The sequence below is a fragment of the Schistocerca serialis genome, chromosome 6 (genome assembly GCF_023864345.2).
Source record: "Schistocerca serialis cubense isolate TAMUIC-IGC-003099 chromosome 6, iqSchSeri2.2, whole genome shotgun sequence".
Lineage (NCBI taxonomy): Eukaryota > Metazoa > Arthropoda > Insecta > Orthoptera > Acrididae > Schistocerca > Schistocerca serialis.
This window is the reverse complement of record NC_064643.1, coordinates 543,873,074-543,886,739: the sequence shown is the minus strand read 5'-3', so window position 1 is coordinate 543,886,739 and position 13,666 is coordinate 543,873,074.

Genomic DNA, 13,666 nt, shown 5'->3' with positions numbered 1-13,666 from the left:
ACCTTGTCTACAGTCTACCGCATTGAGCTGTACGTGTTTCTGAAGGCAGTGGGGTAGCTGGGACATGACCTTGCTTTCCATTGGTTCTCCTTGCCTTAGAGCTCTACAAGCCATTCCACAAATTTACCCAGCAGAATAACTGAAGAATATGCCGTATGCGTTTCTCGTGCCGTGCTGCAACTGCATATTAAGGTGCTAGTATTTTTCTCGGTACCCAGGCAGATGGAAATAAACCAAAACAATCTGTCATACCAGCTGAGAAGGCCTGTAGAGATAGAGGAGTTGAACAATGTTCCACTCCCCTTCTGCCTATGAACACGCTGTTGTACCAAGAATCATGAACAAATTGAAGGAAGAATGGCTGAAATTGAGGGGCAACAAGATGGGGGCTATGAAATCTATTGTACATTCGTGACGTTTCTCCTTCCGATCACAAAGGTGGGATGAAATTTTACTCACTCGAGTCCACTTATACAATGTTCCAACTGGAGAACTCACTTTTTGCGACGGCTAAGGCATACATATTTTGGTACTTCTTATTTTAACAGTGCGCGTTTGTTGTTTTGACGAAAGGGCGGCAGTAGATTGAAGTGGCGTTCTGCCCTCAGTTTTAACGGATGATGAGACGAGTGTGGTTTGCGCTTTAAAATTTTGTGAATTTCCAAACTCAAAAATAGACTCTTAGGCAGAATATTTTAATTTGTTGCAGAGTGGATGGCTTATCGTTTATTAGTCCAGTGATTGGCCAACCGTGATTTCTGCTGTACCATTTTCCATATTTCATTGCTTCTTTTCTCTATCTAGTATCATTTTAGAGCTGACCGCTGCATTGATTTTAATCTCCATATTTAGAGAAGTGTTGTAACTCATATTAACACTTTTATATGTTCTTCTAACTATATATGCATCAAAGACCTTTGCAAATTACCCTAAAAGGCCACTGAGCTGACAAAAGTCATGGAATAGCGATATACACATGTACAGAGGCGATAGTACCACGTACAAGAGGTCTAAGCGGGCAGTAGATAGGCGGAGCTGTAGTTTATATTCAGGTGACTCATGTTAAAAAGTTTCCGACATGATTGTGGCCGCACGACGGGAGTTAACAGACTTTGAAAGCGGAATGGTATTTTGAGTTAGACGTATGGGACATCCATTTCGGAAATCGTTAGAAAATTCAGTATTCCGCGGTCCACAGTGTCAAGAGTGTGCCGGGATAGATTTCAGGCATCACCTCTCACCACAGACAACGCAGTGGCCGATGGCTTTAACTTACCGACCGAGAGCAGCTGCACTTTCGTGGGATTGTTAGTGATAACAGACGCGCAACACTGAGTGAAGTAACAGCATAAATCAATGTCCTTCCAACGTGGGACGTACGACGAACACATGCGTTAGACCATTGGAGAAAAATTTGGCATTAATGGGCTATGGCAGCTGCTAACAGCACGACATTGCCTGAAGCGCTTCTACTGGGCTCGTGACCATATCGGTGGGACCCTATACGACTGGAAAACAGTGACCTGCTCAGACCTGATTTCAATTGGCAAGAGCTGGTGGTAGAGTTCGAGTGTGGCGTATATGCCACGAGGTCATGGACCCAGGTTGTCAACAAGGCACTGTTCAAGCTGGTAGCGGCTCCATAACGGTGAGGGCTGTATTTACATGGAACGTGTCCTCTGGTCCAACTGAACCGCCGAATGACTGGAAATGGTTATGTTCGGCTGCTTGAAGACCATTTGCAGCCATTGATAGACATAATGCTCACAAACAGCGATGGAATTTTATCGCAGTCGTTTTGAACACCATTCTGGACAGTTCGAGAGAATGATCTGGCCCCCCAGATATACCGTCTCTAATCCCATCGATCATTTACGGGACGTAGTCGACGGGTCCGCTCGGGCACTAAATCTTGCACCAGCAACACTTTCGCAGTTATGGACGGCCATAGAGGCAGCATGGTTCAGTATTTCTGCAGAGGACTTCCGACGATTGTTGAGTCCATGCCACGTCGAGTTGCTGCATTACGCCGCACAAGTCACGTTTGGGTCATTGCTCTTGCCGCAGAACAGCAGCTATTTCTTTTTTTTTTTTTCCCCACCATTTCCTCTGCAGGTGGCAATTTCTTTGTCGCCTGCTAAACGTTTGCCTCTAGTAAGAAGAATTTACGCCCATCCAATAAAGGGGGGCATTGAATCAATAGCGAGAGCAAATGGAAATGTATCGCCACAAGTACGTGCTCCGAATGGAAGTTCTGCGCTCGCTACTGCGGTGTTGGCTGCGCTGTGCAATGCAGCCAGATGTCGTCGGCATGTTTCAACGAGGCGCTCGGCCTCTTTCCCTGGCATTTCCTTTTGGAATGGCTCAACGGTTTTGCTAGGAATGCAACCCCAAAACAATGATGACGGGACATCTGAAAAAAATAAGTAAACTGTTTATTATTCAAAAAGTAATCGTCATAACCGTTAATACGTTTATCCCGCTGTGAAACAAGAACGTCAGTGCCTTAATGGAAAAATCTTTGCAGTTGCCTACGCAACCGTGATAGTACCAGGGCGTGCACGCCTACGTTCGACGGAAATCGACGCCACGAATGTCTTTCTTCAAGGATCAAGAAACATATAAATAGCACAGGGAGAGATTGGGGCTGTATGAAGTCTGTGTAAGTGCTTCCCAGCGAATCTTCTTCAGTGTAGTCGAAACAGGCATAACAGCTCCGGGAAAGTCACGATGACCTTTTTCTTTGACTGCAAGGGTCCGTTGCTCATTGACTTCTGGAACATGGTGCTACAATTAACGCGCAGCGGTACGTGGACACTTTGCAAAAATTGATGCATACCATCATGTCTAAACGACCAGGAATGTTGAAGGACAGCATCATCTACATTTAAGTGTGTACTCTGCAAGAGCCTGGTAGAGCTTTCTTCGAACCATCTTCAAACTCTTTGCCTACCGTTCCATTCCCTAACAGCCCGCAGGAAAAACGAACAATTAAATCTTTCTGTGCGAGCTCTGATTCCTCTTATTTTATTATGACAATAATTTCTCCCTATGTATGTTGCCGACAGTAAAGTATTTTCACATTCGGAGGAGAAAGTTGGATATTAAAAATACTTGAAAATATCTCGTCGCAGCGGGAAATGCCATTGTTTTAACGATTGCCATTCCAACTCGCTTCTCATATCCGTGACACTCTCTCCCCTATTTCCTGACAGTACAAAATGAGCTACCTTTCTTTGAACGTTTTTGATGTCCTCCGTCGGTGGTGTCCGTTAACGATCCGGTACAGCCTGGCAGCACTCTAGCAGAGGACGAACAATAGTACTGCAGGCAGTCAAAGGAGATCTGTTGCATGTTCTAAATGTTCTGCCAACAAAACGTAGTCCTTGGTTTGCGTCCCCCTAGGCATTGTCTATCTGCTCGTTACAATTTAAGTTCTTCTTAATTGTAATTCCTGTTTATTTTGTCACATAGACATCTTCAAGTGTGTGATTTAACGTGTAATCGAAATTTAACAGATTTATTTTTCTACTCATGTATATGTCTTCACGCTTTTCCTCACTGAGAGACAAGTGTCAATTTTCGCACTGTTCAGTTATTGTGTCTAAGTCATTTCGCAATTAGTTTTGATCTTTTGATGACACTACTAGAAGGTAAACGACAGAATCAGCTGCAAACAATCTAAGAGGGCAGCTCAAATTATCTCTTACATCGTGTATATAGATTAGAAGCAGCAGAGAGCTAATTACTTCTATTTTACACAACGATTTTCCGTCGATTACTACATACTGTGGCCTTTCTCACAGGAAGTCTCGGATCCAGCCGCACAACTGAAACGATACTCCATAGATTTGCAATTTTGTTAAAAGTATCTTATGAAAAACGCTGTCAAAAACCTTCCGGAAATCAAAAAATATGGAATCAATTTAAGGTCCACTGTCGATAACATTATTACTTCGTTCGAATAAAGAGCTAGTGGTGTTTCATAAGGAAGATATTTTCTGAATCCGTGCTGTGTGTCAATATACCGTTAACTTCAACATAATCATGGAGTTCATATACAGCAGTGTTTTTCAACCTTTTTGAATACACGATTCCTTTCCAAGTAAAAATATTCTGTCGACCCCCAGAACCATAACCAAATTATGTCAGCGCTTTCAAAGGCAACGTATTTAATTTTCTTTCTATTGATACTATAATGATCGAGAAATGAAGTACAATTTGGAAAGCGGTCGGAGTGCTCTGCGGACAGAGATAAAATTATATTCTCTGCCGCGGTAGAGGCGTGGGAGTGATGAGAAAGGGGTAGCGGGGGCACAGTCGCGCGTTCTCGGTCGCTACAATCAGTTGTCCGAGTACGCCAGCAAGTACGGACGTGATTATTGTCTTTGCGCTTCGCTCTGAGCGAGCATAAAATGGACAAGTTTCTTAAAAGATCTGTGCACCCCTCCACATCCGGTAAAAGAGGCAGTGGCGGAAGCGAATCAAAATCGAAAAAACAGGTTTTATGACGACAGTTATCTGAAGTATGGTTTCACTGTCATCAACAATAAACCTCAATCTGTGATTTGCGGCAACGTATTGTCACGTGAGAGCATGAAACCATCAAAGCTTCTGCGTCAACTCTCAACTAAACATTCCTAGTAAGCTGATAAGCCGTTGGATTTCTTCGAAAGGAAACTGAAAACACTTAACCAGCATCAAACTACTACGATTCAGGTAATAAAATAGTAATGTTATTCATTGATTTAAAATAGTATCAATGTTTCACATATTGTATTCGTTTTTCTGATTTCACAATATTTTTTATTTCATTTTAGGTATCCAGTGCCGACGAGAAAGCGTCACTAGATAGCTGCCCAGTCGCATTCCGAATCGCTAAAGCAGGGAACCCGCATAAAGATGCAGAGAATCTTATTTTGCCTTCAGACCTGGATATGGTTAAAATTATGTTTGGTAAGCAAGAGGCAAACAATCTAAAAAGTATACCACTTTCTGATAATACCATTGAACGCAAAATACACGACGGTGACATTCGAGAACAGTTAGTCGAAAAATTAAAGGAAAGCCCCACATTTTGCTTTGCAGTTTCATGAACCTACTGATGTTTCAGATAGTGCTCAATTTATAGTACGGGGAGTTCAAAAAGTCTCTCTGCAGTGCCATATGATTGTTAGCCGCGCATGCCGTATGACTGTTCGCCTGCGTGGGTTACTTCCCTTCAAGTGGACTCTCCCAACATCCCACTGTTTCGTTTATCTCAGTCAGCGTCAGTAGTATCGTTGGTGTGTGTCGTTACGTATTGACGCGAACGTTTAAGTTTAGTATCTTTGTTTCGTTGCTGTCACTGTTAAAATGCTAACCATTGAAGGAATGTGTGTTTTTGGTCGAACAAGTGTTCAAAGCAGGCGGTAAATACACAGTTTCAGTTCCTCCAAACATTTAATTTAGTTTTCCCGGAGACAACACTCCCACATCGCGATATTGAGCGAGATTTGATTAACAAATTGCAAAGTACGGGTTCAGTGACAGATGCACCGAGAAGTGGTCGTCCTAGCGTTTTGTCGGCGGATAAACTACTCGATATTTCCGATAAAATGTCCATAAGTCCGAACAAGTCAATAAGAAAACTCGCCCAGGATATTGATGTTAGTGTCGGAACGGCCCACACAGCTATAAATTAATAACTTGTATTTCACTGAGTTTCATTTCCGTATATTCACTGCGGCATACGGCACACGCGGCTAACAATTAGAACTTTTCCCATACAAAGTGACAGTCTTGCAAGAACTGAAAAATAGAGATCATGGCAAGAGACTGCATTATTGTTAATAGTTCATTGCTTATGTTACGGACGAAATGTTACAACATGATTAGACGAATTGAATTGTAAATTCAACAAGAGGAGGGACACTTTCAGCATTTAATGTGAAAATTTGTAAGTAAAAATGAATATTCAGTAAATTAATAACTTGTATTTCACTGAGTTTCATGTCGGTATATTCACTGTGGCATACGGCACGCGCGGCTAACAATCATACGGCACTGCGCAGAGACTTTTTGAACACCCCGTATTTGTGCGCTTTGAAACAGATGGAAGTATCCTGGAAGACATTTTATTTTGCAAAGCAATCCCTGAGGACACTACTGGCCAGTGTTTTTAGAAAGCACTCGCAACTACGAGATTTATTGGACAAAATGTATCGCCATTTGAAGTGATGGTGCTAAAGCTATGACTCGCTGTAAAAGTGGGCTCATCGCGAAATTAAAATCAATAATGCCAAATTTTTCGTGGAAACTCTACTTCCTTCATCGACAAGCTCTGGCAGCCACGATTTTAACTTGTGATTTAAATGATGTGCTTAAAGAGAAGATCAAAGTTGTAAACTATATTAAAGGTACAGCGTTGCAAACTCGACTGTTTAGGATCATTTGTGAAAACATGTGTTCAATCCATCAAGAGGTCAGGTGGCTTTCCAAAGGAAAGGTATTGACACTAATTCTGGAACTAAAAGGTGAATTGTTAATGTTATTAAAAGAATCTAAATTTGGATATGCGAATTACTTTTGTGACCCCGTTTGGCTAGTAAAATTAGCATTTCTCGGGGATCTTTTTTACCACCTAAATATTTTAAACAAGAGCCTCCAAGGGAAAGAAGAAAATATTATAACAGTTAAGGATAAAATCAAAGAATTCCTCGCAAAACTTTTTACAAAAGATGATGTTTGAGTCTTTCCCTTGTATTGAGACGATTGTCGAAGAAATTGCAATGGACCAGTCGATGGTACTAAGTTCTCACATTCCTTGCATGATAGAGCTTGAGTAATTTGGAAGAGAAACTATTAAGTTACTTCAGTGCTGAGCTCTGACACTGATAACGGTCATAGATAAATACTAAATCCTTTTTTAGATACGTCAATACAACTGGCTGATCTCAGTCAATTATTATCCGCAATTTAGTTACATTTTTGTTTATTTAGGTAGCACTGTCGTTTTACGTTGATGACACATGCTTTGTTTATTTGTTGTTACATATTTGCAAATTTCAAGCTGCTAGTTTAGTTTCGTTATCGCTGCTGTGCTGTTAATCACGGCTGCTCCGCTGTCTATTTGCACCAAAGAAGAGTAACGTTCAGTGATCCGGTTTTTGTGGTCGGAAGGCGTATCAAGGGCCGAAATTCATCGAAGGCTTTCGGTACAGTATGAGAACAGTGCTTTGCCACAACGGAGTGTGTACGAATGGATTGAAAAATTCCAAAATGGTCGCACAAGTGTTACGCACAATGAAGGAGGCGGACGACCGTTTACCGCCATAAATGAAGAAGCCGTAGGGCGTTCGCGTGAAATGATTCTCTTAGACAGACGATTAACTATTGACGAAGTGGCACATCGTCTGCAAATTAGTCACGGTTCTGCCTACGAAATCACCCACCACAGACTTGGGTTTCATGAAGTTTGTGCAAGATGGCTCCCAAAACAACTCACACAGTTGCATAAACAAACGCGCATGAACATCTGCAAAAAACATTTGGATCACTATGGTAACGAAGGGGTCAACTTCTTAGCCAGGACCATTACTGGTGACGAAACATGGATCCATCATTACGTGCCGGAGAGTAAACGGCTGAGTATGGAATGGAAACATCCAAATTCACCGTGCAAGAAAAAGTTCAAGACCCAACCGTGCGCAGGAAAACTGATGCTTATGGTTTTTTGGGACGCGCAAGGTTCAGTACTGGAACATTATGGGGAAAGGGTCACAACAATAAATAGTGTACGTTACAGTGAGATGCTTACTGCCAGGCAATTCGAAACAAATGCTGAGGATTGCTGTCAAAAGGTGTTGTGTTGTTTGCACGGCAGTGCCCGTCCGCATACCGTTGCCCACACTGCTGAAACGCTCAGAAGCTCAAATTTGAAGTACTGGATCATTCTTCATATGGTCCCGATCTTACCAATTCTATCACTTGTTTGGTCCACTCAAACAGGCATTAAGGGGCCGTCGATTTGCCTCGGACGAAGCAGTGAAAGAAGCAGTGCATTCCTGGCTCGCAGCTCAACCGAGAAACTTCTTTTATGAGAGCATCAAAAAGCTTGTACAACGATGAACTAAGTGTGTTAAAACGCAAGGAGACTATGTCGAAAAATGACGTTCTTGTAAGTTTCCTATTTGATTACAGTAAGTTTTATGACTAATTTGTGGATAATTGTTGACTTACCCTCGTAGATTTAGCAGCTGACGGTATGCTTAAAATGGAATTTAATTTGCAAAAGTTTGACGTCTTCTGAGTGAAGAGAAATGAAGGGTATCCACAGCTGGCAAAGGAAGCTTTCAAATTATTAGTGCCATTCGCCATTTCCTACCTTTGTGAATTAACGTTCTTTTCAATGGAGAACATAAAAACTAAGGAGAAATAGACTTCAACTAGAAAATGATTTGGTGATTTGTGTCTCAAAAATAGAACTAAGATTTGACAAATTATTAATAAATAAACAGGCACAGCCTTCTCATTGAAACGTATTTTTATTGTAGTCTAGAACCTATAACCCTTGCTTACATTCATCTGGCTAAGTGGCAACCGTGGGAGATATCGCTGGTGTCGCCCTATGAATAAAAACAGTTCAAAACAATAAAATCTTTATAAGTGTCAATTATGCTTTTTAATTATACAAATGAGAGACGTTAGTCATCAGACATCAAATTGCAGTTGTGCCCATAAAGCGCTGTGCATTTGAGTATAATCGCTAGATCGTACCATTATTCGTATGGTTCGCGGGAAGAACGACTGCCGGAAAGCCTCCATGCGCGTTCGAATCTCTCTAATTTTACATTCGTGATCTCCTCGGGAGGTATAAGTAGGGGGAAGCAATATATTCGATACCTCATCCAGAAACGCACCCTCTCGAAACCTGGACAGCAAGCTACACCGCGATGCAGAGCGCCTCTCTTGCATAGTCTACCACTTGAGGTTGCTAAACATCGCTGTAACGCTATCACGCTTACCAAATAACCCTGTGACGAAACGCGCCGCTCTTCTTTGGATCTTCTCTATCTCTTCCGTCAACCCTACGTGGTACGGATCCCACACTGATGAGCAATACTCAAGTATAGGTCGAACGAGTGTTTTGTAGGCCACCTCCTTTGTTGATGGACTACATTTTCTAAGGACTCTCCCAATGAATCTCAACCTGGTACCCGCCTTACCAAAAATTAATTATATGATCATAATGATCATAATTATATGATCATTCCACATCAAATCGTTCCGTACGCATACTCCCAGATATTTTACGGAAGTAACTGCTACCAGTGTTTGTTCCGCTATCATATAATCATACAGTAAAGGATCTTTCTTTCTATGTATTCGCAATACATTGTATTTGTCTATGTTAAGGGTCAGTTAGCACTCCGTGCACCAAGAGCCTATCCGCTTCAGATCTTCCTGCATTTCGCTGCAATTTTCTAATGCTGCAACTTCTCTGTATACTACAGCATCATCCGTGAAAAGCCGCATGGAACTTCTGACACTATCTACTAGATTATTTATATATATTGTGAAAAGCAATGGTCCCATAACACTCACCTGTGGCACGCCAGAGGTTACTTAAACGTCTGTAGACGTCTCTCCATTGATAACAACATGCTGTGTTCTGTTTGCTAAAAACTCTTCAATCCAGCCACACAGCTGGTCTGATATTCCGTAGGCTCTTACTTTGTTTATCAGGCGACAGTGCGGAACTGTATCGAACGCCTTCCGGAAGTCAAGAAAAATGGCATCTACCTGGGAGCCTGTATCTAATATTTTCTGGGTCTCATGAACAAATAAAGCGAGTTGGGTCTCACACGATCGCTGTTTCCGGAATCCATGTTGATTCCTACAGAGTAGATTCTGGGTTTCCAGAAACGACATGATACGCGAGCAAAAAATATGTTCTAAAATTCTACAACAGATCGACGTCAGAGATATAGGTCTATAGTTTTGCGCATCTGCTCGACGACTCTTCTTGAAGACTGGGGCTACCTGTGCTCTTTTCCAATCATTTGGGACCTTCCGTTCCTCAAGAGACTTGCGGTACACGGCTGTTAGAAGGGGGCCAAGTTCTTTCGCTTACTCTGTGTAGAATCGAATTGGTATCCCGTCAGGTCCAGTGGAGTTTCCTCGGTTGAGTGATTTCAATTGCTTTTCTATTCCTTGAACACTTATTTCGATGTCAGCCATTTTTTCGTTCGTGTGAGGATTTAGAGAAGGAACTGCAGTGCGGTCTTCCACTGTGAAACAGCTTTGGAAAAAAGGTGTTTTATCTTTCAGCTTTACGCGTGTCATCCTGTTTCAATGCCATCATCATCCCGGAGTGTCTGGATATGCTGTTTCGAGCCACTTACTGATTTAACGTAAGACCAGAACTTCCTAGGATTTCCTGTCAAGTCGGTACATAGAATTTTACTTGCGAATTCACTGAACGCTTGACGCATAGCCCTCCTTACGCTAACTTTGACATCGTTTAGCTTCTGTTTGTCTGAGAGGTTTTGGCTGCGTTTAAACTTGCAGTGAAGCTCTCTTTGCTTTCGCAGTAGTTTCCTAACTTTGTTGTTGAACCACGGTGTGTTTTTCCCGTCCCTGACAGTTTTACTCGGCACGTACCTGTCTAAAACGCATTTTACGATTGCCTTGAAGTTTTTCCATAGACACTCAACGTTGTCAGTGTCGGAACAGAAATTTTCGTTTTGATCTGTTACGTAGTCTGAAATCTGCCTTGTATTACTCTTGCTAAACAGATAAACCTTCCTCCCTTTTTTTGTATTCCTATTTACTTTCATATTCAGGGATGCTGCAACGGCCTTATTATCACTGATTCCCTGTTCTGTGCTTACAGAGTCGAAAAGTTCGGGTCTGTTTGTTATCAGTAGGTCCAAGATGTTATCTCCACTACTCGGTTCTCTGTTTAATTGCTCGAGGTAATTTTCGGATATTGCACGCAGTATAATGTCACTCGATGCTCTGTCCCTACCACCCGTCCAAACATCTAAGTGTCCCAGTCTGTATCTGGTAAATTGAAATCTCCACCTAAGACTATAACATGCTGAGGAAATTTATGTGAAATGTATTCCAGATTTTCCCTCAGTTGTTCTGCCACTAATGCTGCTGAGTCGGGAGGTCGGTAAAAGGAGCCAGTTATTAGCCTAGTTCGGTTGCTGAGTGTAACCTCCACCCATAATAATTCACATGAACTTTCCACTTCTACTTCGCTACGGGATAAACTACTACTAACAGCGACAAACACGCCACCACCAGTTGCATGCAATCTATCCTTTCTAAACACCGTGTGTGCCTATGTAAAAATTTCAGCAGAATTTATCTCTGGCCTCAGCCAGCTTTCCGTACCTATAACGATTTCTGCTTCCGTGCTTTCTATAAGTAATGTTTTACATCAATGTTGTTGTTGTTGTTATTATTATTATTATGACGAACAAAGTACAGGGTGTTTCAAAATGAATATATGGGTTTTAAGGCTGTTTTAGCACCCATGACATTCACCTTACAATTATAAATAATACACCAAATGAAAGAGAAAAACAAACAGTTTTTCTTACAATTATTCAGTGTGAACAACGATCAGACATCGAGTCGATAGGCGAGTTGTTCCGAAACCTTGATCAATGTATCGGGAGTAACTGTTGTAATAACACTTATTCTAAAGTCGGATTTATCACCTGGTATCGGACCCCCATACACAGGATCGCGTCAGATCGAATGTGTGAACGTGGAGGTCACGCATAAAATGCTGTGTCAACCGGCCCCTTGCGTCCAATCCACCGGTCGGATACAACGCCGTTTAGCCAGTCGCGTACTGAGTTATGCCAGTGAGGCGGCGCACCATCTTGCTCCCAAATTAAGATGTGTTGTTCAGCTTCTTCCCATTGAGGCACAGGTCATAGCTGTAGTACATCATGATAAGAAACATCAGTTACAGTTGATTCAGCGATAAAGAAGGGCCCATAAACTTTCCGCGGGGATATTTCTTGGGGCTAAGCGTGAAAGACTCGCACTCGTTCAACATGTTTTACAGTCACTCTTTGTCATTCCATACCCATCCCATTGCGCACAGGTACACACCCACCCACACACACACACACACACACACACACACACACAAATCTGTTTGAGTTACTCTTTCATTTGGTGTATTACACTCCTGGAAATTGAAATAAGAACACCGTGAATTCATTGTCCCAGGAAGGGGAAACTTTATTGACACATTCCTGGGGTCAGATACATCACATGATCACACTGACAGAACCACAGGCACATAAACACAGGTAACAGAGCATGCACAATGTCGGCACTAGTACAGTGTATATCCACATTTCGCAGCAATGCAGGCTGCTATTCTCCCATGGAGACGATCGTAGAGATGCTGGACGTAGTCCTGTGGAACGGCTTGCCATGCCATTTCCACCTGGCGCCTCAGTTGGACCAGCGTTCGTGCTGGACGTGCAGACCGCGTGAGACGACGCTTCATCCAGTCCCAAACGTGCTCAATGGGGGACAGATCCGGAGATCTTGCTGGCCAGGGTAGTTGACTTACACCCTCTAGAGCACGTTGGGTGGCACGGGATACATGCGGACGTGCATTGTCCTGTTGGAACAGCAAATTCCCTTGCCGGTCTAGGAATGGTAGAACGATGGGTTCGATGACGGTTTGGATGTACCGTGCACTATTCAGTGTCCCCTCGACGATCACCAGTGGTGTACGGCCAGTGTAGGAGATCGCTCCCAACACCATGATGCCGGGTGTTGGCCCTGTGTGCCTCGGTCGTATGCAGTCCTGATTGTGGCGCTCACCTGCACGGCGCCAAACACGCATACGACCATCATTGGCACCAAGGCAGAAGCGACTCTCATCGCTGAAGACGACACGTCTCCATTCGTCCCTCCATTCACGCCTGTCGCGACACCACTGGAGGCGGGCTGCACGATGTTGGGGCGTGAGCGGAAGACGGCCTAACGGTGTGCGGGACCGTAGCCCAGCTTCATGGAGACGGTTGCGAATGGTCCTCGCCGATACCCCAGGAGCAACAGTGTCCCTAATTTGCAGGGGCGGTGCGGTCCCCTACGGCACTGCGTAGGATCCTACGGTCTTGGCGTGCATCCGTGCGTCGCTGCGGTCCGGTCCCAGGTCGACGGGCACGTGCACCTTCCGCCGACCACTGGCGACAACATCGATGTACTGTGAAGACCTCACGCCCCACGTGTTGAGCAATTCGGCGGTACGTCCACCCGGCCTCCCGCATGCCCACTATACGCCCTCGCTCAAAGTACGTCAACTGCACATACGGTTCACGTCCACGCTGTCGCGGCATGCTACCAGTGTTAAAGACTGCGATGGAGCTCCGTATACCACGGCAAACTGGCTGACACTGACGGCGGCGGTGCACAAATGCTGCGCAGCTAGCGCCATTCGACGGCCAACACCGCGGTTCCTCGTGTGTCCGCTGTGCCGTGCGTGTGATCATTGCTTGTACAGCCCTCTCGCAGTGTCCGGAGCAAGTATGGTGGGTCTGACACACCGGTGTCAATGTGTTCTTTTTTCCATTTCCAGGAGTGTATTTACAATTGTAAGTTGAACGTAATAAATGCTACAACGCCTTAAAACCGTTATGTT